The sequence below is a fragment of the Polyergus mexicanus genome, unplaced genomic scaffold, assembly GCF_030449975.1.
Source record: "Polyergus mexicanus isolate NDT 795.1 unplaced genomic scaffold, iyPolMexi1.0 SCAF_4, whole genome shotgun sequence".
Taxonomy (NCBI): domain Eukaryota; kingdom Metazoa; phylum Arthropoda; class Insecta; order Hymenoptera; family Formicidae; genus Polyergus; species Polyergus mexicanus.
In genome coordinates this window covers 9,955,704-9,978,784 of record NW_027223324.1, presented here as the reverse complement: position 1 = coordinate 9,978,784, position 23,081 = coordinate 9,955,704, and the positions used below count along the sequence as shown (strand labels likewise).

At 40.9% G+C, this 23,081-nt stretch overlaps 1 protein-coding gene across 12 annotated transcripts in view; it reads left to right on the top strand.

Annotated features, from left to right (window-relative positions):
- The window catches only part of Prosap (SH3 and multiple ankyrin repeat domains prosap), a 121,291-nt gene that overhangs the window by 57,967 nt on the left and 40,243 nt on the right, over positions 1-23,081 (top strand). Inside the window, exon 1 of one of the 12 annotated variants that reach the window (XM_070295190.1) lies at positions 20,804-21,159. The exons of the other annotated variants lie outside the window; for them this stretch is intronic. The gene's annotated coding sequence lies outside the window, so the exon portion shown is untranslated. Of the gene's footprint in view, positions 1-20,803; positions 21,160-23,081 lie in introns of those variants that run through there. 12 annotated transcript variants of the gene reach the window in all.

Below are 23,081 nucleotides of genomic sequence, written 5' to 3'. Positions count from 1 at the left end.
AAATATTTTGCGAGTAAAATATGGTCGTATCTAATAATAGTGTTCGGAGGAATCTGAGATATAAAAAAATGCGATACTATAGAGAGGATTCTCACTAGTGGCCGTGACAGGGACGTGCTTCGTGCACGACTTCAATCTGCTGCCGTTGGGCTGCCAGGAACATTCTGTCGTGACCTGTCAGGTTTGCATGCCGATGTTCTCGCTTCTGGCAAGAGCCGTAATGTTGTATAACATCGTATCCCGGGTGCACACTGGGATCTCTCGCCGCGTTATTTCAAATGTCATTATTATTGAAAGAAAATTCCGCACGAAAACTCTTTGACAATATTTAACATCAACTGTAATAATTGTAATTGCAGATTTATAAAGAGAGAGAAAAATAAATTAATACGAAGAGTTAATTATATATTTAATTGTGTGAGAAAAATATTAATATACGTTTTTCTGAATGTTAATAATATTCAATTAATCTTTTTACATATTTGATTTTTTTTTTTTTTTTTTTTAACCAATATTTGCGCAATGGCACACGTATAAAATCAAGTTTTTACCTTTAATTTTTATGTAAATATATTTTTTTCAGAAATGGACAAAATGTTTCAAAAATTGCGAATTAAACCGCGTTACCGCGTTCGCGAGTGATAAGGTGAGAGAGAGGAGGAATACGAGCGGATACAGAGAGAATGAGATAAAATAAGAAACAAGCGGTTGGGAGGAGGAGAGAAAAAACGGAAGGACGATGCGGGGGGCATGTCCGCCGCCGGCGTCGTGGCGTGTATCGCATTTAATTAGCCACCATATGCGGCAATTAATTAAGAATTTCTCGCGCTATTGATGGTTTCACCTGGGGTGTCCATTAGTCGCTCCAACGATGCGCCCCGCGCCCTTTTCGAACCGAGAGCTATAGGTATTCGTCCGTTCGCGCAGCCAGGCGCATCCTGCGCGCACCCTTTTCCACTAATCTATCCCCAGGATGGATATACGAGCCCGGCCATAACGCCGATAATTAACGTTTTCGCCCTCCGCTCGCTTTTGTTCTCCCTGATAACGTTTTTTTTTCGCAGGAAGATTTTTTCATTAATTCACGAGAGAGCCAAAGGATGTAACAAATACACGCCTAGCTTGGGATTACGTTCATTATTACGTCTTTTTTCTAACGCTAATTATTGCGCCTAATGGTTACATATCACACGTAGGAATCTTCCTTCACTTTCACCGACGTAGAAATCGATGGGAAAGAAATGGAAGTCGACTTTTGCGAGAAAGCTTTTCGAGATTCGATTTCTTTTAATAAAATGTGCGAATATATCGCAACAAGTCGCATGGTAATAGTACACAGATACGTGTTGTAATTTGATAAAATTATAGAAGAAAGGCGTAAAAGGATCTTTTGTACAGTAAATTTTAATTATCTGCCGAAGCATGCCGAAATCATTCGGCTCGTCAGTTCTCGCGCTTCCTCCTCGAAATATGTCGAGAGTGACGTGTTTACGACAATAACTTCCCACAACATTGCGAAAAACTGAATAAATACATATATGGTGCAACACGTGAAAACATAAACCTTTTTCAGCGATATATGTCTGCCCGCAATGCTCGTAGAATATGTAATAAATAATCTTATTTTCGAAGCCAAGTAATTATTAACTTATTCCGTTAAACATTTTGTAATAATTACGTCGAGGATATCCTAGCGATTGCGGCGAATAATTTATTCTCGTTTCGCGGTATTTAATAAGGAGGCGAAAGAGATATAATATTAGAGAGCGAAATGTATAATTCAAATACATTATAATAAAAAGTAAAACGCGCACTCACACATTGTTGCATCGTATGCGTACCGAGCGATCTCTCACGTTAAAGCAGGTTTCCGTTCTCTCGATACGGAAGACTTTCATCCGTTGTTTCGCCGGCGCACGATTCTTTAACACGTTTATTTCGTAATCCCGGATAATCTATTATCGTCGAGAAAGCGAGACGCGCTATAAGCGCTTTATTTTTTTTCGCCTTATAATTTCGATACCGGTGTCCGCTCGGATTTCCGTCGCGCCGACTTCCTCCTTCTCACGTTTAAATGCCGGTACTTTCGACGTTTCTGGAACTGGAAGCGCCGCCGCCGCGGAAATGTTGCGTCTCTCGCGGCCTGAAATCCAGGAACGGCGCTTTTGTTTGTATGCATTCCTCGCGTTGCAATACGTGACATAATCGGCACAACACGCGTGTATATATACAAACGGGTGCCCATTATTCGCGAACAATGGAACGGCGGGAGGATGCTCGCGACTGGAAAATCGCGTGTCTACCGATCAGACGTGGTCCTGATACTTGACAGTTTATTAAATTCGATTCGAGAGGAGCATCTGGACATCTTCGATGGCAGGTAATAATGAATTTCTGACAAAAAATTATGACAAATATATCTCTTTCATTGTTCTTTACATTTAAACTGAGGCAATTTTTGAGATTCATTGTCGGTCTTTGTAGAAATTATAATTTTACTAATAACATTATTTATATCATTTATAAGATATATATGTAGAAAATCTCGAGGATTATATTTGAATTTATTTAGATTATTAATTACTTTACTGAGAAAAATTCAGATGTAACGAAATTCGGATAACGAAATTAGCAGATAACATTTTTACCCGTGTGTAAATGGAAAACGTTATAGAAAACTGCATTCGAATGTTTTTTTTTTTTTTTAATGTTTCCACTGACCTAGATACCAGTAAAAGCTCCTTTGCCTAAGCTTTACTTAAGCAAAGCTTAAGCTCGAGAGTAAATCTATATACGAAAGATTTTCCAGCAAACGATTTGGCGCAATTGCAGTGAAATCCATGCTGCTTGCGAGATATCGATCCGTCTTTTGAAATGCGGAAAGTGGGCCAGGTATTGATGGTTCGTTCGCCGATGCAATATGAGCCCGCGCGTTATAAACCGATCTCGCTTTACTTTCGCTAAACGTCGACATGGTAAATAGTTGTATACAGAGGAGGAAAAGAGCGGTCCTTACACCCTCGTGAACCGATCCCCTTGATTGCGATCGGCTTCTCTCGTGCGTTGCTGTCGGATCAACCTGAGGCGACCATCGAGCATAGTCGTTTGAAATAGATGACCGCGCTCTCGAGCAAGAGGACGAGAGGGAGAGGTAAGGAGAGGAGAGAGGAAAAGGAGAGGAGGACCAACCTGAAGCGGTGAAGCGATCGTAGGGCCGAGGCAGAATGATAGAGCGAGAGAGAAAGGGAGAGAGAGAGAGAGAGAGAGAGAGAGAGAAAGAGATACACGAGACTGTGGCGTGACACGTCGTGATCGGTAGAAAGAATCTCGTCCTGCAACCCGGAAACGCCGTGACTAACAATTCGGTATCACGAAGGTGGAAGGAGGAAAAGCCTTGGAGACCCGTTCGTTCGCGGGGTAGTCATGATGGTGGTGGTGCGTATCTCTCCTCTCCTGGGGTCCAGGGAGGTCATCAACCATCGGCCGTCACGGCGGGCCGGGGGATCGCGCATTATTATGACCACATCTAATTGAAACTCTACGGCTCTTGGTTTGAACTCGACTATACGGCTTGCTCGGCAACGCGCTCCGGCTCGTATTAAGGAGGGAAGAATAAACTCGTTAATAAATCTCGCGGCATCGAGGTGTTCTTAATGAGAATAGAGTTCGGATCGGCCGAAGTTCCAGAGGAGACTCGGTTTCATCACTTTTCCTATCGAATGACCTTAACGTCGCTTTCTTTATTCGATTCGGCGACGTGAGATGATCTTAATAATCGAAACATTATAAACGTAAGAATGAGACATCGTCACGATATGAACATCGCGTTATTAAAATATTTTTATTGAGAAAAGTATTAACGAAAAGCTTGTGCGAACTCGCCTTGCAATTGAATTTTTCCAAATTTTGTTTAATTTTCTAAAAATAAATTTTCGTCACATGTTTTTCGTATCTTGCTATTAAAATATATTATAAACTTAAATAATCAAGATTTTATAAGATCTCGACATATTTCCTTGCGCGTAATAAATATTAATACATCTTTCGATAACGTCAGTCGCCGAATAATTATGATGGATTTTACTTCTTTTTCTGAGAGATCTGGCGAAGTTAATCGCGACGACGTTTCACGTGAGCAGAAAATTAAATCTATCGATCACATATAGCAAGGCTGTGCAATAAGAGATCCGACACGACATAAGCAATGTATCTCCCTCTGTCCTAAGTCAGGATCTATCCTTTACGCCGCGTTGAGCACAAAGATACAAGCTATCCGAAAAAGGTTTGCCGCTCCTTAATTTTTTGCTCTTGCCAATCCCATACATACTTAATCTTCTTTTATATATATATATATATATATAATATATATGTATCCGATATTTCTTCGTTACATCTCTGTCAAACAGATATATACGCAGATATTAGTAATAATTGATTATGATTGCTGATAACGCTCATAATGACGACATTGTAAGAAGTTTAACGCCCAAGCATGTAAAAAAGACAGACTTTTTTCGAATCGTTGCGTAATCGAATGCGATAGGACCTGTCTCGCGACAACAGGATTAGCTCCTTCGTCAACGCTCAGGATTTACGAATCTCTCGTGTCCCCCAGCATCCGGAACCCATCAAAGCCACTCGACGAAAAGCCGTTTTGCTATTCGCGCACTCGGAACGTGGGGGAGAAACTCGTCCTGCGCGTAAATGGAATGCCACGAAATTTATATGACGGAGACGAGTTCACGACGGGTTAATAATAATATGGCCTGGCACCCCTTACGTCTATCTGCCTCTTTCTCTGTATTTTCTCACTCATCCTCTCCCCTTCTCTATGTCGTCTCCCTCATCCTCGGTAGGATCAATAGTCTGGTCCGTCCGAGCAGGGCCGTCCGTAAAGAGCGCGTTTGTCGGGCGACGAGAACACAGGTTTCCAATCTTCATCTGTCCGCTCTACCTCCGGTGTCTGTCTCACATCTTAATGCTTCGAAATAAGGACGATCGATGTTCCGTTCTGTATCTTGGAAAGAGAAGCCGGGAAGGATCGCCGAGAGAATTCTCTGCAACGATACGGCGATTTAACCTACTTTTTCAAGAACTTGAGAAAATTAATCTAGATTCAGTTGTCTCGACTTTAAAACTAATTTACCTCCAAGTTCTCGAAAAGAGTGAGTTGGGACGTTATCGTAATTAATCCTTCAAATTTTTCATATTTGATATGTAATATTTTCCTAACTCCGTATATAAATATGAATACATTTATTACAATATTTGTTTAATTCAGAATCGAGTATATATATATATATCTGCTTTTTGAATTAAATTTTTAATTTTCTCAATGTTCAATTGAATGTGCAATCGTTCCTGTATACCCGATATATCGAAAACTATATGCGCAATAATTTGATAATTCTAACAATCAGAGAAGCAGGTGACACTTGTGCGCGGACCATCGCCACAGTACATATTACATATCGTACAGAACAATTCAAAGGTGAACGGCTGAGATTGAACCCGGGTCGCTGAGCCGGTGCACTTACCGGGTACTCTTACCGCATCACGCGAGCCCACATTATGCATTAATCCGTTTTATGCTAATTCATTATGTTCTTATGTAATTTGCAATATTTTCGCATCGCAAGTCCGTCTTATTAGGAGGAAAGCTCATTTCGTATCAGCTCGATCGTCGCGCCTATCTGCACGCCGCGATGACCGTTAATTAGTAACACGGAAACGAGCTACTGAGTTTAATGTAATTGCATCAAGCGCTTCATGCGTGGAGATATAATGTCCGTACTTCTACTTCACACTCGCGCATTTTTATATCAACGCACACATACACGTGACAGCGAATCCTTGGCTAACAGCTAACTTGTATTAAGCAAATTCGGTGTACGATATCGAGGAGCATATATGGTATCAGTAGTATGAAAATTAATCATACGTAAGAACGTATATATACGTTCTTACGTGATGGAACAGTAGCGAAAAATTTTCTCCATTATTAAAGAATCGTTCGTTGCACCTTACTTTTCTTACAATCGTTAATTAAGAGAGCTACTAAAAAATCTTTATTAATAATCTTTAAATTTAAAAAATAAAATTAATATAATATATAATAAAATTAAAAAATTATATATAAAATTAATAATATAAAATATAAAATTAATATAAAAGTGAGAAAAAGTAATAATATATAATAAACAATACAAATATAATTTTTGTACACAATATATATGTTTAATATTTAGATTTTATGGAGTAAATTATATATCGTTGCTTTCACAGTTCTGTTTATTCTATATCATTTCCAGATTTGGGAGGTATTTATTTAAATAAATTATAAATATATATATATATATATATATATATATATATATATATATATATATATTCCGTAACGGATATACTTTGCGAGTCCTTTCTTGTTATCTCTAGTTCTGCGGAATTCGTTGCTGGGAGTTCTTTCAGTCATGACTGTACAGTTTTGCCACATCCGTCGTAATATTACCACCGAGACGCGACTGCAGAAATAGGATCGCGTTCAGCCCCCGAACTTCCGTCGCGCCGACACACTTCCGGCTTCTCTGTCGCAGTAACTCCAGCGACTGGTGGGAAGGGCGCGGTCCGATTCACTCGTACACATACAAGGTGGCGTCTGATAGATAAATGGTAGAACAATATTTTTCTGTAGAAATTTTTGAGCAAACACGTTTTCAATTAATAAGAGTGAATTTTAATTATTTACGTATGTCTTTGTCTTGGTTAAAATGATATTTGTATATTGAAAAAAAAAAAAAAAAAAAAAAAAATGTATTACATGCGCGAGATGTAAAGAAAAAAAATGCCTCTCGAGATTGCTCGAGAGAGCTTCGCAAGCGATTCACTTTCTTCTTTTTCAAGTCGAGGATATTGGCAAAAAAGCCCTTTCTCCATCAAAAATCGTTCATTCTGCATCGATTCCGTGATCGTTACGCCACTTATCGTTCTTCTCGATCGTCTTGCGATCCATCGAACGGCGGCGGTCTTGCTTTTTTCCTACTTTGGGTCGAACGTTGAAGGAAACTCGATACTACGAAAGCCCGGCGCGCGCGTCTCGGCGATTCGAGTGCAATGATACGGAAGATCGGCCGAAGGGAGTAGGATGAGACGATCTCTTTCTATCAGCGGTGGTCTCTTGCTGGGCATATGACACACTATTGGAGTGTACATACTATATCGACCACCTCGTTGCTTTTCTCTCTCTCTCTCTCTCTCTCTCTCTTTTTTTTTTAATTTCTCCGTGGAGTTATAATTATTTTCTGAAGTTTAACGAGCTGTGCAGGGTTACCAAACGTGGCGTGCAGACCATTTGCGAGATCATTGTTAACATTGTGTGAATTTTCGAGAGGATAATTTATACAAAAAAGATCTCTTTTCTTATGTAATAAATAATCCTATTTACTACATATCGAGCCAAGATTAAATAATTATTCTTTTTCCGTTGTACTTTATTACAACTTATCGCTCTGTTAAAAATTATCGTTTTATTATTATTTTTATTATTATTATTATTTTAATTTGATTATTTATTATAATTATCATTTATTATCGAGAATATGCATCATTAGAGGAAAGCACTATGTGCAGTTTGATTTAAATATTTTTGAAGTGTATGATAAAATAGCAAAGTGCAGAGATCTCACGGGGAAAAGCGCTCTGACGAAGAGCGACATGATGCGCGGATGAAAGAGATGAGGGATCAAAGTGTGGTCGGTCGAAAACGGCGAAATAAAACTATCACGATCAAACGAGACTCGTCGAATAGATCGAAAAGGGGGAGAGTGAGCGAGTGAAAAAGGTTGTGAAAGCGCGCTTACATACACATACACGAGGAGAACTGACTGGGTAAAGGTGGCGAAGAAGGATGGGATTCTGGATTGGCGGTCCAGAAGGATAGAGGAAGGACCGCTCGTTCCTGTATAAGTGGATCATCTATCGGACGCGACGCAAAAAGCGGTGTAGCTGATACTTTTTTTTTTCCCCCCCTTTTACCCCGGTCACGACACAAACGCGAAATTAAAATCTTAGCGAGGCGATGAACATCAATTTATCACGAGGATCGCAGCGTATCCTTCGCGAGGCTCGCGCGCGTTCACATTTTTTGCATGTTCACATTGTGCGTGCTGCGCTCTTTCATCGCTATGATGGATCGACCGGGAGACGAGGCGACGACACTTAAAATTTCTGGCCAAACCACTCTCTCCCCTTCTCGCATGCCTGATTCCTCTGAATCTCAAGGTCGATTTAACGAGATCCTGCGGTCTCGCGCCTATCAATGGAATCGATAGCCGTTACCTGTTTTAGGTAGGGCTTACGCTGTCATGATGCACCGGTGTAAGTCCTCCTGTACTGTGCAAGGCATGATCAACAAAGGTCTTAATAATTAATAAAACTCAAATGGCAATTTATCAATTCCAATTTTCTTATTTCAAAATTTGAGTGACGAATTTGATAAAGAATCTGAATCTTTCACGAGCGGGCGCGAATATATTTCATTATTTGAACGAAAAATTTCACTATGTATTTTTCTATTTTATTATTTTATTTACGAATTATCTTAATCGTCTTACTATTGATGCATAATAATCGAAAATCGATTTACTCTTATTTTAGAACGAGACTATCTCAGGTTAGGTACAATATGTCGGTGTTGTTTCTTCTAATTTAAACTTTGTTAACTTTTCGCCATATGTGTGTATGGGCAAGGTAGTTAGATGACTTGAATAACGAGGTGGTGTTATCCCTGATATTCGGCCGGCTAGGTCAGACGGGGGGTCGCAGCTCTATTGTATCGGCGAACGCTTCTAACTCGGTGCAGTGAACTCAGGGCCGTATCGATACTCGGTACAAGACATCAAGAATTCTTTCCTGATCGACATACTTATGTAGACAGTTAATTATTATCTCTAATGCAAATGCTCCGGTATATTTTATTCGATACTCGACGTTTGACGATTTAATTTTATCGTGCGTAGAATAGAATTGATGATACATCGAAAGATCTTGTTCGATTAGTCGTAAAAGAGGGTGATTCGATCCAAGCGATAAATTAGTCGCGAAAAAGCGACGTTCTTGCCGTCGAAATTTATTTTTCGCTCGATCGGCGGTTCGGCCTATTTTACGCAATTTTTTTCGCACATCGCTATCTTTTTCCATCCGTAAAGCGGAATGTGATAACGAGTGTACGGCAGCAGCCCCGGTAACGGTCGATACATACCTGATCGAAGCGAAGGAACGGGATGCAACGACGACGGGACGACGATGCAACGGCAGCAGCGGCGACCGCAACCAGCGTTTCTTTCGCTTCTCTCTCTCTCTCTCTCTCTCTCTCCTATCTCTTTATCTTTTCTCTCGGCCTCTCCTCAGCGTCTCCCTGCGATGCGCGCAGCATCGAGAGTGGCTGTATCGGGCACCCCGCTGCCACACTGACTCTGATATACTCGCGAGATATCCGGGCAAGATTTAGTGCATCCTTTTGCTAGCTGCCCCGCAGAAAATCTTCGCCGGGAATCTCCCTTACAACCGATCGAAATGTTTCTCCTGTCCTTGAAATGAATACCACGGGTGGGAAAACAAGGTGAGCATACCGAGCAAGCGATAGAGGCAAACCTCCCTCTCTCCGCCTTTCTTAACATTGCCTCGTTGCTACGTTTCTCTTTCATTTCGTCTTATTTTCCTCTCTTGATCGTCGTCGCGGCCGCGCAGCCACTCCGAGGACGCGCCAGGACATTGTTCCTCTTATCGGCTCGTACAGCATCCCTCCAAACCTCCGTCCAATCTTACTTGATCCTTTAAACGTGTCAACGCGAAACTCACTAGAAAGTGGTGAACAAGATTTGATCGAAAATGTAAAACGCGATTATATTTTGGCAATGTAAAATCGTATACAATTAGACTTTTGTAAGGATAACGATAGAATTCTTTTATTTGGATTATAAATAATTAATCCATGATACATGAAATGAAAATTCATGCGAACACATGAGTTTTAAAATTTTTCAGACATTTTTTTCTCAATCCTGTATCCAGAGACAGATATAAATTTAGTCGAGAGAAGCCGAGAAATCAAATGTGCTCGTGTCGCGCATTCGATATTAATCGCATTTAACAAGATATGTCGCTCGTTCTTGCAGTTTCTTGCAATCCATCCGAGTCATATGTAAAAACAGAGAGAGAGAGAGAGAGAGAGAGAGAGAGAGAGAGAGAGAGAAGTAAAGCAAGGAAGAACCATTGTGGAGAGATGAGGGTTAGAGAGAAATTTCGGTTTTTCATCGCGGATAGAACCACCTGCCAGTGCGAATCTCCGCATAAATTCTCGGCTCTCCGGCCAATAAATCGTGTACGGGTCCTTCTTCTTGGTTGTAAGATGTCGCGATGCCGAGCCAGCATCGTCGGCGTTATATCCCGTCGGCTCCTCGCTGGGACTTCGTGTTTTCTCTCTTCGTTGTCCCCTCTCTTCCTCTCTCTCTCTCTCTTCTTCCGTTCTTTACCCGTCCTCCTTTGCCACAGTGCCAGACGTCGGCCCCCCTATCCCTGCGTTTTGTTTTTCACGAAAGTACGTGGTCGCCTTTTCCTGTCACGTTCTCGCCTCCCCTCATTCCCCTCAGCCTTCCTTTTCTCACCCTTCCGCGCACGCGCGCTCCATCCTTTCTTCCTCCTAAAATAATCAACCGTGCTGCTGGTGAATCCCGGAAATGAAATTTCGTCGGAGTCCCGGAGCACGTGGGTTCCCTTTGAAAAGACATCGAGAAATTTATTTCGTATTATAAGAAAGTTATACGAAACACACTCGCACCGTGATGTATTTTCGTCGATTCTTAGAAACTCAGTCATATAAAATTGTAATGAAATACATTCGAGAGGTTTTTTTATAACATTAGATTGACTGCGAGAAAATAAAACTCGAATTAATTTTTTTATTTATATCTAAATAAAAGAATTTTTATGAAAACAAAAATTTTTGAAAAATTATACACGATTCGCGAAAAATTATAATTATAATAATTAAAAAAATTCTAATTCTAATAATAACGAAATTATAATTAGTAATAATTACATCATTAAAAGTTATAAATATATTATATATTGAATTCTTATTTTGTATCCTGTTATCGTTTAATTAAAAACCAGCGAAAAGTAAAGCATAATTTTGCAAATCTTATGGAATATCTTCTAATGATACAAATCGGAAATCATTTCGCCTGCGTACAGTGCTCGAGTCTTCTCACCGGAGAACTATATTGGATTGTGTGCGAGTTTAAAACTCCGAAGACAGCCCGGTTGTTTCTTTATCCCGTCGGTTCATCGACAGCATGGGGGGGGGGGGGGCGGGGGAGAGACCGGGTTCGATTTTCTTCTTTTTCTCACGTCTCCCCGCCGAATCGCGCGATTCTTTTTAGTCTGGCGCGTCTGCGCTCGTCAAGCCGCGCGAGAAGCTGCCTTTTTCATTTTGGCACCCGCTAGCTATGGTTTTAAATGCAAATTTCGAGTCTGCCGGACGCGACCGAAGGCGAGCGTTGACCATCCGAGGATTTTGCTCGGCTCGGATTTGCGTAAGAATAGCACAGACAAGTTGGCCAGATCGAATGATTCGCATGGTTGCATGGACTCGCTCTTGTAAATGAACCTCGGTTGCAATTACGAGATACGTACTCGAGAGGCACGTAATGACGATCGCACTTAACAACGAGCATTCGCATCTCTACCAGCGTTACGATATAAGCGATACGATTCCCTCAATTATTTTTACGCATCTCTCTCTCTCTCTCTCTCTCTCTCTCTCTCTTGGTTACGGATTATTTGAATGCATTAAAATACGTGATATTTCATATGTACAAGGTCGAGTATTTCAATCAAAGTACAAGGTTAACGTAATTCTGTGGCATTCACAAAATCAAATAAAATCTCTTATTAGAAAAAAAAAAATTGATTAATCAAATCGTGCATAGATATATATATAAATATCATCGATTAATAACATCGTTTTTAAATAATATTTAAGTACGTTCATGTAAATCTGATCGTCGACCGACGCGTGCGCGCTATCGTCTCGCCTTCATACAATATATCACATTCGGGAAGAGGGTGTCCCGGTGAGCCATCACAACACCCGTTACAAGTATTATAAAGAATCACGGCGAGCCGACATCACGGGGTGGTCCCGATACGCGGCTGTTTGTGCCCGGGTCCGAAAAGGGCCGCGCCGTAATAATGATGTGGAGAAAAAAAAAGCAGGAGGTGGACTGGTGAGTACTAAAAAAAGAGCAAGACATCGGTGAGAGAGGTGGAGGAGAGAGAGAAGGAGGTGCGGATGAGAGCGAGAGTGAGCGTGGTGTTTGTGCGTGTGTCGTGTAAAATAGAAGGCTGGGAGTTCGGCAAAAGATGAGGGAAAAGCAAAGGAGAGAGAGAGAGAGAGAGGGGGGCGGGGGACCGGAGGAGCGTGGAGATAAAAGGAGGACAAAGACCGGACTGAAAGCGAGCCGCTGACACCGCGAAATGATGAATGCATTTGGGAAAGGAGCCGCATAAATCCCCGAGGATAATGCCGCAGTCCGGACTAGCGCGTTTCGGCCGAACTGTTAGCCTTGAATTTACGCGGACCTTGATAAGAAGATTGCTCGCGGATCCGAAAGATAATCGGTCTCTTTTTAAAGGCACATTATCCGTGAATTATTAATCCACCAGCGTAATAGTATTCGGTGCGATTCGGTCGAGAAGTTTACTTGTAACATCAATTTAAATTATTACACATTAAAAAAAAATGCATTACTAGTCCCTTCTGAGATATCATTTTATATATGTAAACATGCATATATATATATAAGTTTTCATAGAGTGAAAAAAAATTCTTAAGAATTATCATTGTTTTTATTAAAATATTTTTCGGCAAAAAAACAAATTTGCTAACTAGTATATTTTTCTAGCGCAATGCGCTAGAAATGCAACGATCTCGCCGACGACGGGGAGATAGAGCCGTTCGAGAACCTAGCCAGCTGATCGATCTGCCTAAATGAGCGAGGGGGAGCGAATGTACGTTCGCTCGGCTGGATATATTTCGTTTGCCGATGGTCAAGCGCTGGCGCGGGCGAGACACGCTCGTCGAGAGGCGTGGGAAGCTATGGCGAAAGGTTATGGCTATCGCGGAAATATTTCACCGTCTTAGGGGAGCCGGTCTCTCCCGCCGCTCGATCTCTCGTTGGATCGCGCGCGTCGGATATTTATCGTAATAGGTAGCCGCTCTCGCGCTCGTCGCGTAATGTAGCCGGAACGACGGGATAATAAAGTGGCGCGAATGATGGCGAGTCGGTGAGAGGGAAGGGGGAGTATTTTTGAGAGTTACTCTTTAAAGGCGCACTCTTGGATGTGGTCTACATCTGTTCAAATCGATGATATCACGATCGAGAGAACTTAACCCACGTAACACACAGTCGTCTATAAATTTAAAGAATATAATATATAATATTTACTATATTTTAGAACATACATTTGTCGAAAAAAAATTATACAGTAATCAATATAATTTTTTTAAATTTGACATTTATGTATATGAGAGTCTACACGATCTATCGAGTGATGTTCGAATGGTTTCGAAGAAATATTAATGATAATCGTTTCAAGAAGGATTTCATACAGAGAATTGCAATGTAGAACGAAGGCGAGCGTCTTTGTAAGCCAGGACGGCAGAGAACGGATGCCCGACATTTAAGATGATCCTTATTCCTTGGTTAAGGATAGTCGGGGAGGCTTTGGACGACCGCCAAATACGTGACAGGAATAAGGTCGAAGCTCTTTCTCGACTTTCATGCTTGCGCCTGATTGCCGTTGCTAAAAACTCGCTAGAGATCGAAGCATTTGCGAAAGCTCTGTTAATTTTGCGACAAAATCAATTTCAAAGAAAGTGTTACGAGAATCTTGTTCATCGTCATACAAATCGCACAGATCTTTTTCCGACAAAGTTACTTTACAGCGTAGAGATAGACGGCGTTTCTAGTTATCTGTGCACAAGTGGTCGAACAATTTCTACGTTCATTGCGTTTAATGATGCGGATTCGTAGCACGAATGACGCAACGCGTACAGTCTCGATCTAGACACGTGGGCGCGTGACTTAATAGAACTGTCTCATAGTCTCGTTGAGGAAATCGCGCTCAAAGTTACCAAGTTGCGATTGCCCGCGCAAAATAGCGAGGTCTCTTACTTTTATATAAAGCATTGCATGTTCAACGTTAAACGTAAATCGAGAAGTACCAAACTAAATTAATGGCGACGAATAGAGAAAAAAAATATGCGATCTTTTCACATATTACATTTCTAAGATATTTTGATATAATGTATAAATAACTTTATACTAAATTTTTTTATCAACGTTAAATAGAATTAATTATATTATACTAAAATATATATGAAATTTGCGAGGATCTCGTATGAGAAGGAGGATTTGATTTCTTGGGGGAAAAGAAAAGGGTTGCGCGTACGTTTCTGTGGAGTTTTGCCGCGATGAATCCCGCGCGCGTTTTGCGCGAGACTCGGAAAAGAGACGCACAGAAAACAAATGGAATTGCATACATGGCGCGAGCGAAGGCTTATTGCGTAAAATGAATCACAAGTGGTCAGGCAAGCTCGCGCGAACGTGCAACCGGTCAAAGGAACCCCCCGATTCTATTGCGAGTCCCGACCGGTTGACGATGGAATTTCTGTACGGTCGTGTTGCGTTCTGCCTTTTTATTCGTACCGCGCCTTGTCGCTTTTGCCGATTGTGTTTCTAATTTTTTACTTTTCACGCGATTTTCTCTCGTGCACGTTCTATAATTTAGGTAAAAACTCAGATCGATGTCGGAATTATTATTGAAATGCGTGTGTTTTTGAAGAGACACAAGAACTAGATGAAAAATATTCAAAGATATTGATAAAACAAAATATTGATTAATAGAAAATTTTAATTTTATACACAATTGTTTTATCTAAAATTTATACACCATACATATATGATAAATTTTGTTGTTCTTTTCCTCAGTTATAATACTTCAACAAATATCTGATTAATTTTTTTTTAGCCAAACTTTGATAACGATGCCGATATATGTTTGAAATTTCGCAATTACTTGTAATTGCTTAAAAATCATAGATTGAATATCAACATAGAAAATATTAGGGATGACGCGTAACTTTTTATCTTACAGACTTACTCCCTGCAAACTGAAATATCTTATATGTCAGACTTACTCTATAGATGGACTGCGAATATATTTTCTACTTTGGTTAAATTGAATTTTATCGGGGCGAGGTAACTTTGCCAGACATCGGGACGGCTAGGACGAGAAGCGAAATATGAGGGCATTCGTGGGGGGGGAATTTCCTCGAGATTCCACGTTGCGCTCTGGAACTCCGGTGAGAGAAAGTGCCGCGCCCCCTCCGGGAACGTCAGTCCGAGTTCCTCAGATCGGGCCTCGAATTGCCTCGAAGCCGATTCTCGGCCGATGTGTTGTGACGCAACCTCTTACATTGTCCGTGTCGCAAGAGAGCGCACTTTTGGCCTGTAACAGCCGTAAATCTCGATTTGCACGCCCATCTCGCAGGGGATTCGTCTTAACGACAAATAGCAAAGAGGCTTCTCGATCGCGATTTAACGATCACTCAACCGAAGATTCATTGCATATCCGTAATTGGCGATTGCAGATACCGATCGCTAAAAGAGAGATTGGAATATTCTCTGTTTCTCTTACAAGCGTGATTCATTTCAAATACTTACAATTAAATCTTGTAATAATTTTTCTCGATTCTTGTATATAGGTTTTGATATATCTATAATCCATTTATTAAAATTATAAAAGAGAGAGAGAGAGAGAGAGAGAGAAAACTATTCTCTTAAATCAAGTCCAACGATTCTTTACGTTTATTTAATTTTAGCTACTTAAATTTGGCGATATATAAGTTCCCTGATTTATCTTACGTCAGTTCGCAAGAAAACTCTATATTCGACGTCGTAAATTTTTTCTGATTTTGTTTTCAATAGCGCTATTATTGATAGTTGACCGGAAGACGGCTACATAAATCGGGCCCCAGCTGTCTCTCTCTTTCTCGCCGCGGTGAAAACACGGACCCCGCATCTGGCTGATTTAAAGCGGCCATAATTTATCAATTTAGTGAGACATTTTTCACCCGACGGTCCGTCTGTCCGGTCTTCATATGTACCATCATGATAGGACGAGTGGCACGCATAAGGCGATATACCGTATATACCGGACGTGCCTCCCCGTTGCGCGCGAGGTAGGCAGCGCGGAGCGAGATATTTACAGTCCCCGCTTATACCCACATCCACACAACGCGGTTTTACTCCTTTATTCTCCCCTTTCTCTCCCTCCCTTCCTTTCCGCTTTAAACACCCACGCACGAATACATGGCGTGGAGATACAGGGACGGGTGTAAACGTTACCACACTGAGCTGCCGCTGCTGCAGCTGCTCCACCTTTCTTAGCCAGAGAAAGAGAGAGAGAGAGAGAAAGCACCCGGAGGATTTCGTGATTCTGATTTTTCTCCGGGATACGATAGATAGACGGCGGCAGATAGTCGAGAACGTATATGCGCGCGGAAAGTGCAAACGTTTGCATCATCGTCTCGAGTAGACAACGGATATTGGAATAACTGGCGGAGATATATATTAACACTTTAAGGGCCGGTACACAAATCGTATATACATATATATCGCAATGGTATTCTTAAAGCCCGTCTATATAAGTCGCTATTCGCGAAACATAGTTGGCAGACATGAACAGAATGACACGTCATCAAGCTAAATTAACTTCAGCTATTCGCGTCTATGACAATTGCGTTGATCGATCACACCGCGATGTTTTTAAACTGTCAATGATTGCTAGATAATCTGTCAGTGCCAGATTATCTCTTCTCTAAATAAGAGAAATTTAACAAACTTTTTTTGATGTATAAATAAATATATATTCGCAACTCATAATCTATCATCAAGAAAGTTTCGAGTGATAAATATAATCACACACAAAGTGAAATAAGGTGGCTGATTTTTTTTATGCAACTTTCTTGTCTTGGAGAGAAAAAAAAAATTGAGCGACGCCTCGATCTTCCCCGCATGCCAATTCGCGAGACAGTATCGCGATCCAAGTTTCCAGGATTATCATTGAAAGGGTCCCACCGGCACGTACACCGGACACCACCTCCGCATACGGAGGTCGTTAACGACTTCTCGCTGCAGATAAAGGGGCGGAGTTGTAGGTGGAAAAGTGTAGGTAGGTAGGTACATAGGTAGCCGCGCGGTAGGCGACTAAACACACTCTCTAAACTTAGATGGTACGACCTTCCTGTCTCACGGTTGATTTCCTGGCTCTTTCTTTCCCGCGAAGCGAACGTAGACTTGGGGCCGAAGAAGAGGAATAATCGAAGGAGACGAGGAAGAATATCGTCACGGTATCGTGAGATTATTTATTCGTTTAAACAGATGCAAATGACCGAGGTGAAAAGCCTCACTTAACGGTAGAGCGTGTAATCATCGATATTTACAAGTAATGGACGGCAATTATATATCGAAACGCGCCGTTATTATCAAATAACAGGCGTTATATTAGGGTATTATTTTTACACATAAGTATTATCTTTCGTTATATATTGGTATTATTAAAATATGATGTAAATAATAGAAATGATATCTTAATATGTTATTTTATAATTACTTTTTTATTTTCGTTAATATTTTTTTCGACACATATGATGGGAAGAGATCGAGAAATTAACGATACAGTCAATAGGGTTCTATATTCGTTGACAAGCGGAGATGTTGAGAGCGTGTAGAAGGTTGCGATAGAAACATTGTGATCGATCAATCAATCAAACGTCAAATATATGTCAGAAACCCGTCTTTTACCTATACCTAAACCTCAAGTCTACGAAGCTTCGTCCCACCTTTTCTACCTACCCTTTTAAATTAATGGACCGACGATGCTCGGAAAGCGGAAATAGGTGGTCAACTTTGGATTCGAGAAAGAGAGAGAGAGAGAGAGAGAGAGAGAGAACTTTTTCCTTATATTAATTTTTAAAGGCTGCGAAGAGTCGAGTATGTGTATGTATGTGTGTGCGTATTTTTACTCTCTCCCGATACTATATCTCTCTTGTGATAGTGTAAAAAATATTTCCGATAATCGTAATGAATATAATCTCTTGAACAAATTATACGTTTTATCGTATTCTTCAAAATTATACGTACATAACATATTTTAGATCTGTTTAATTAATTTATTATTTTGATGACGTTAAATATCTTGTACAATTTGCAATTTCTGAGGATTGTGTAATCGAAATTCGAATGCAATTGATAGATTGTAAAAAAAAATGCTTCCGTCTAGAACTTTCTATCTCATGTCGAGTTACAATTAAATCTATAATGTGAAGTGAAAATAGGGGGGGAAGAGATGGCCGTCCTCGATATTAAATTGTTCCGGTTTAACGTCGAGAGGGACGACCGATAAAATTCACGAAAGGGGAGCGTCACATCCTCGGCAAATTAAAAGCCAGATGGAAGAGAGAGAGAGAGAGAAAGAGAGAGAGCGGCGTCGCTGTCGATTTGGAATGGAGGTCAAACGATGAGCAAACTAAATTGGAGTTGATCTAAGTGAACCTTGCGCTTGTTAGTTTTTTTCACTCCCTTCTCTCGCGACGAAAAAGTCGTCGATCACAAGACTCTGCATCTGCGCGACAATGTTCGGAAAGTGATGTCACGTGAAGTCTCCGTGAAACCGTTTTTCCGTAGAAGATCCAGTTTGCCTCCTTGAAGCCTTAGCTTAGCTATTCACAAGCTTAATGGCCACTTAACGCGTGTATTGCTAGATTATTGTACAAACTGAATGAAAATTACCTTGATTAATTTACACTTGTTATATCTGAAATGCTCTCTTTTTCTGGAAAATTGATATAAATTAAGTGTAGTTATATAATGTATATATATATATTTATTATAAATTATAGTGTTTAGAATATTTATTATAAATTCGTACTTTATTTAATACGATTGCAATTGAGTAGTAGTCATGATAATCGAAAATCATGACTCGATATATGTTTTTTTTTTTCGCGATAATAAATATCTCATAAACAGATGATAGCACATTTCATCGTACACAAACGCGATTATGAGATAACAATTATCGCGCGATAATGGACAGTGGCGCGTGAAATCATGTCCTCGCGGCAGCCTTCTTATCCTTATCGGACAAGGCGTTATCGCGGCGCTTTGACGGCGCGATTGAGTCGCGATAAATCATTGGACGTCGACGACCATCGACGATGATTCTCTTCCCCTTCTTTCCTTTTTTCCTCTTTTTTTTTTCTTTTTTTTACGTCCGCGAACGATTCATTACTCTCGATGCTTCCATAGGGATGTCGCGAGGACTTTTAAGGCGGCGGTGATCCGTCTTGCAACCGTGTCTCAGAAAATGGCATCGCCGCCAGGAAAGGCCGCTGTTACCGTTCCTAATGAGAATTGTTACATTGTAAAATGTAACCCCGCGTCGACAGACGGCGAAAGTTTTCATCTGGCTGGACTCCGAAGCACAGCGCCATGATTCTCGTTCGCAACGCGATCGTTTATTTATACGCAACAATGTGGGTGTGTACCGATATGGCGATGAAAGTATCGATCGTGTTGTCTTAAAACAACAATGTGAAGTAGCCCACGCTATTTTCGGTATGTTTGCTGGCGAGAACCAACGACCATCTTTCCCCTGTCACCCTCATATTTCACGAGATCATCGATAAAATATCGAAGGTATCGTGTATCGTATTTGCCATTCTTCTGCATTTATATCTTTATTTCATTATATTATCAGGAATAAAATATAAAAAGGAATTGTTTCATATCGCGATGAGTTTATAAAAATTTCAATCGAGTAATTAATCTTTTACATATGTATAGCGGAAAATAAATAACTATAACGAATAAATAACGAGTATTTTACATAGTATAATTTAATTTATCGTTACACATATCAACGTCACACTTTGTAATCATATAATCATATGTCTCGTGTTTAATAAGAGATGTAATTTATATGCACCCTTTTTCCTTTCATCTATATTTTCTATCGGTATTGATATTCGATGTCCCGGTTTTGTTATTTCTGACTTTAAGGGCTCAACCCTCACGACCAAGATATATTTATACATCACCGACATGTCCTTCAAGGCGTTCGCGTCCTCCTCTTGACCTTCCACCCTCAATATCCCACTCCCGATCGCGACTAATCGTTCCCACTCGCGACTCCCGATGTGTATTCGCGTTCGCACACAGCGCCTAGCACCGTCACTACCACCAGCACGAGCGGCGGAAACAACAAGCGAGCGAGGGGGTGGTGTCCGACCCTCTCGGTGGCCGCCAAGGCGGGGTAACGAGAGGAAGGAGGGGGCAGAGAGAGCACTCGGTCGATCTCTCGTCGTTGCCAAGCGACCAACATCCACCATCAGGCTCTCTCTCTCTCTCCCTTTCTCTTTCTCTCTCTTTCACCCTCGCGACTAACCCTGGAGCATAACTCCTGGAAACCGGCACCGGCGCCGTGGCGCCATCTACGCCACTCTCGCGAGGGAGAGGGTGAGTTTACTCCTCTTGGGGAAGGGGTGCCCCCTTGGCCCCCCGTCGCAGTCGCGCAATGCACCCCGCGACGTTCGGTCCCGCACTCGGAGGCGCCGCCGGTCGTCGTACGTTTCGCTTTCGTCGAGCGTTGTCCTATCGCGATGGTGCGTTCGGTGGTCGGCGGAGGGTGACGGTGAGCCCCGGCGGCGAGAAGCACCCTCCCTGCCGTGGATCTCGTCCCGGCGACGACGCTCGCGAGACGGCATCCCCGGACGGTAGTACGCGGCGAGCAATATCGGGGGTCGAGTCGGCGTCGCCATATTGTTGCTGAGACACGACTCCCCCGGAGCGCGTTTACACAGCGCGTTGACGATACGCGTTGGTGATATGGCGGTAGATGCTTCGCAAGTCCCGGGGTTATTTTTTCGACAATGGCCGACGGTGGCGAGATCGCGCGATAACTCCGGCGCCGCGAAGGATCGCGCTCTCTCGTTCGCCTGTCCTGCTCGTGGCTGCGAGGGTCGTTGAACCAGGGGTAAGTCACCAGACGTATCGGTATTGACACGTGCTTTCGCAGAATTTCCAACAGCCTCTAATTGTTGTGAGATTCGTAATTTTGAAGTTATCTATATTTAGTACTCGATCAAGTGTTATATTCAAGGATCTATCTCTCTAGTACTTGTAATGTTGAAAAGACGTATAAAGATTTTCGCATCTTTTGGCGTGTCATTTGGGATGATGTGTATATTGCGTGTATGTATATTAATAATTTGTTTAACATTTTATTTATTTGAATATACAAGATTTTTTGGAATAGGTTTAAATATTTGCGCTATAAATAATTATTTCTAATAAAACCTAATGGATGTTTTATTTAGTTTCTCAGTAATGTACACAGCAATGAGAAAATGGACTCATTCTTTTAAATGATTTGATCATTCTTGAATAATTTTATCATAATTCTTTTACACAGCGATGATAAAAGTCAGATAAAAAATAATGATTGCTCTTATCTTGATAATGATGTACGAATCACACTTGATTATATTTGATGCGCGATAATAATATAGTTTTGCGATATAAATCAATACTCGACATTATCAGGAAATTATTCGGAACGCTTTGTGATAAAAAGCCATGAAATAACAGTAAGGTATGCGGGACTTATACGTGCAACAACAACATGCGGGGATTTATCTCATGGCTAATAATAAACGAAAGTTTTCAATAATATTGATGTCTCTCATTTCGATGTCATATATTTTTAACATTAATTTATGCAACCTTTTAAGCTCGATATTGCCGTTCTCTTAATCTTTCGATCTCCTAATAAATGATGGAATTATTTCCCGCTATTTTCGTTCTTATCCACCTACACCATCATGTTTCTCCATAATGCATCGTTATCTTCCAGTCGCTGATAACAAGCAATGGCCTTCGACATTTTTAGCAATTAGTCAACTTCGCAGAAAAATGTCTGGTCGAATCTTAAAAATAAAATAAGGGCGTGTGTGTTTACTTTAGATAAGTTCCGAGATGCATAGATCGATCAATTAATAAAGACGTGTTTTGCAAATAATATATCCATATTTCTTAATTAATTTTTAATTAGTTTTATTTTTTTACATACTCTCAATATTATATTTTTACAAATGATTGACGATAACTTTTTAAATTTTTACTCTTGACATAAAAAAATTTGTACAATAGTGACGATCTATATACGCAGAATTTAATATGGATCTGTTTTATAACAAAGCGTATTAAAATTTAAAACGCTATCAAAATCTTCGAGTCAACGAACATACATATAAATCGAAGGCGAAACAATTACTCATGTAATCTACGTTGTATCAAATTTTCACGATTTTTTTGACGCGCGTACGTGAATAAATTGCGGCGACGAAACTTCCCGTCTGGGAACATACGGGACGGGAAAAGCTATTTGTACCGACGAATTCCCGCGAGGGCGGGGGCGTTTTTCAGCCGAGGGAGCGAAGGAGAGAAGAGAGAGAGAAAGAGAGCCCGCCCGTCTTTCTCTCAGTTTTCGCGATGAGAGGAAGAGGAGGACGCAGCCCGAGTCTTTTTTTTTTTTTACCGTGCTACATTCTTCTCTCTTCCGCGATTCTATTACTCGCGAACGCGATGCGATTCGTTATGCGCCCACGAGCCGATCGTGTCCGACAAACTTCTCTTCGATATCATTGCGATATTATCTTATTGCCGCCTCGGCGGGTCTCGCGAGGATATTATCCTTATGCTCGATTATTGAAAATTCTCCGTGAGCCTCGTATGACCTATAATAGACGAAATCTCATTGAGAAAACTTTTCCAATCTTAAACCTCTATGCATGGATTTGCGCTTATTACAAAGTGACGTTTTTATCGGCAACGAGATTCAACTTCGATTAGAGTGCATTCTTTACGATAAATTTATCAAAATTAAATTGCAAAACT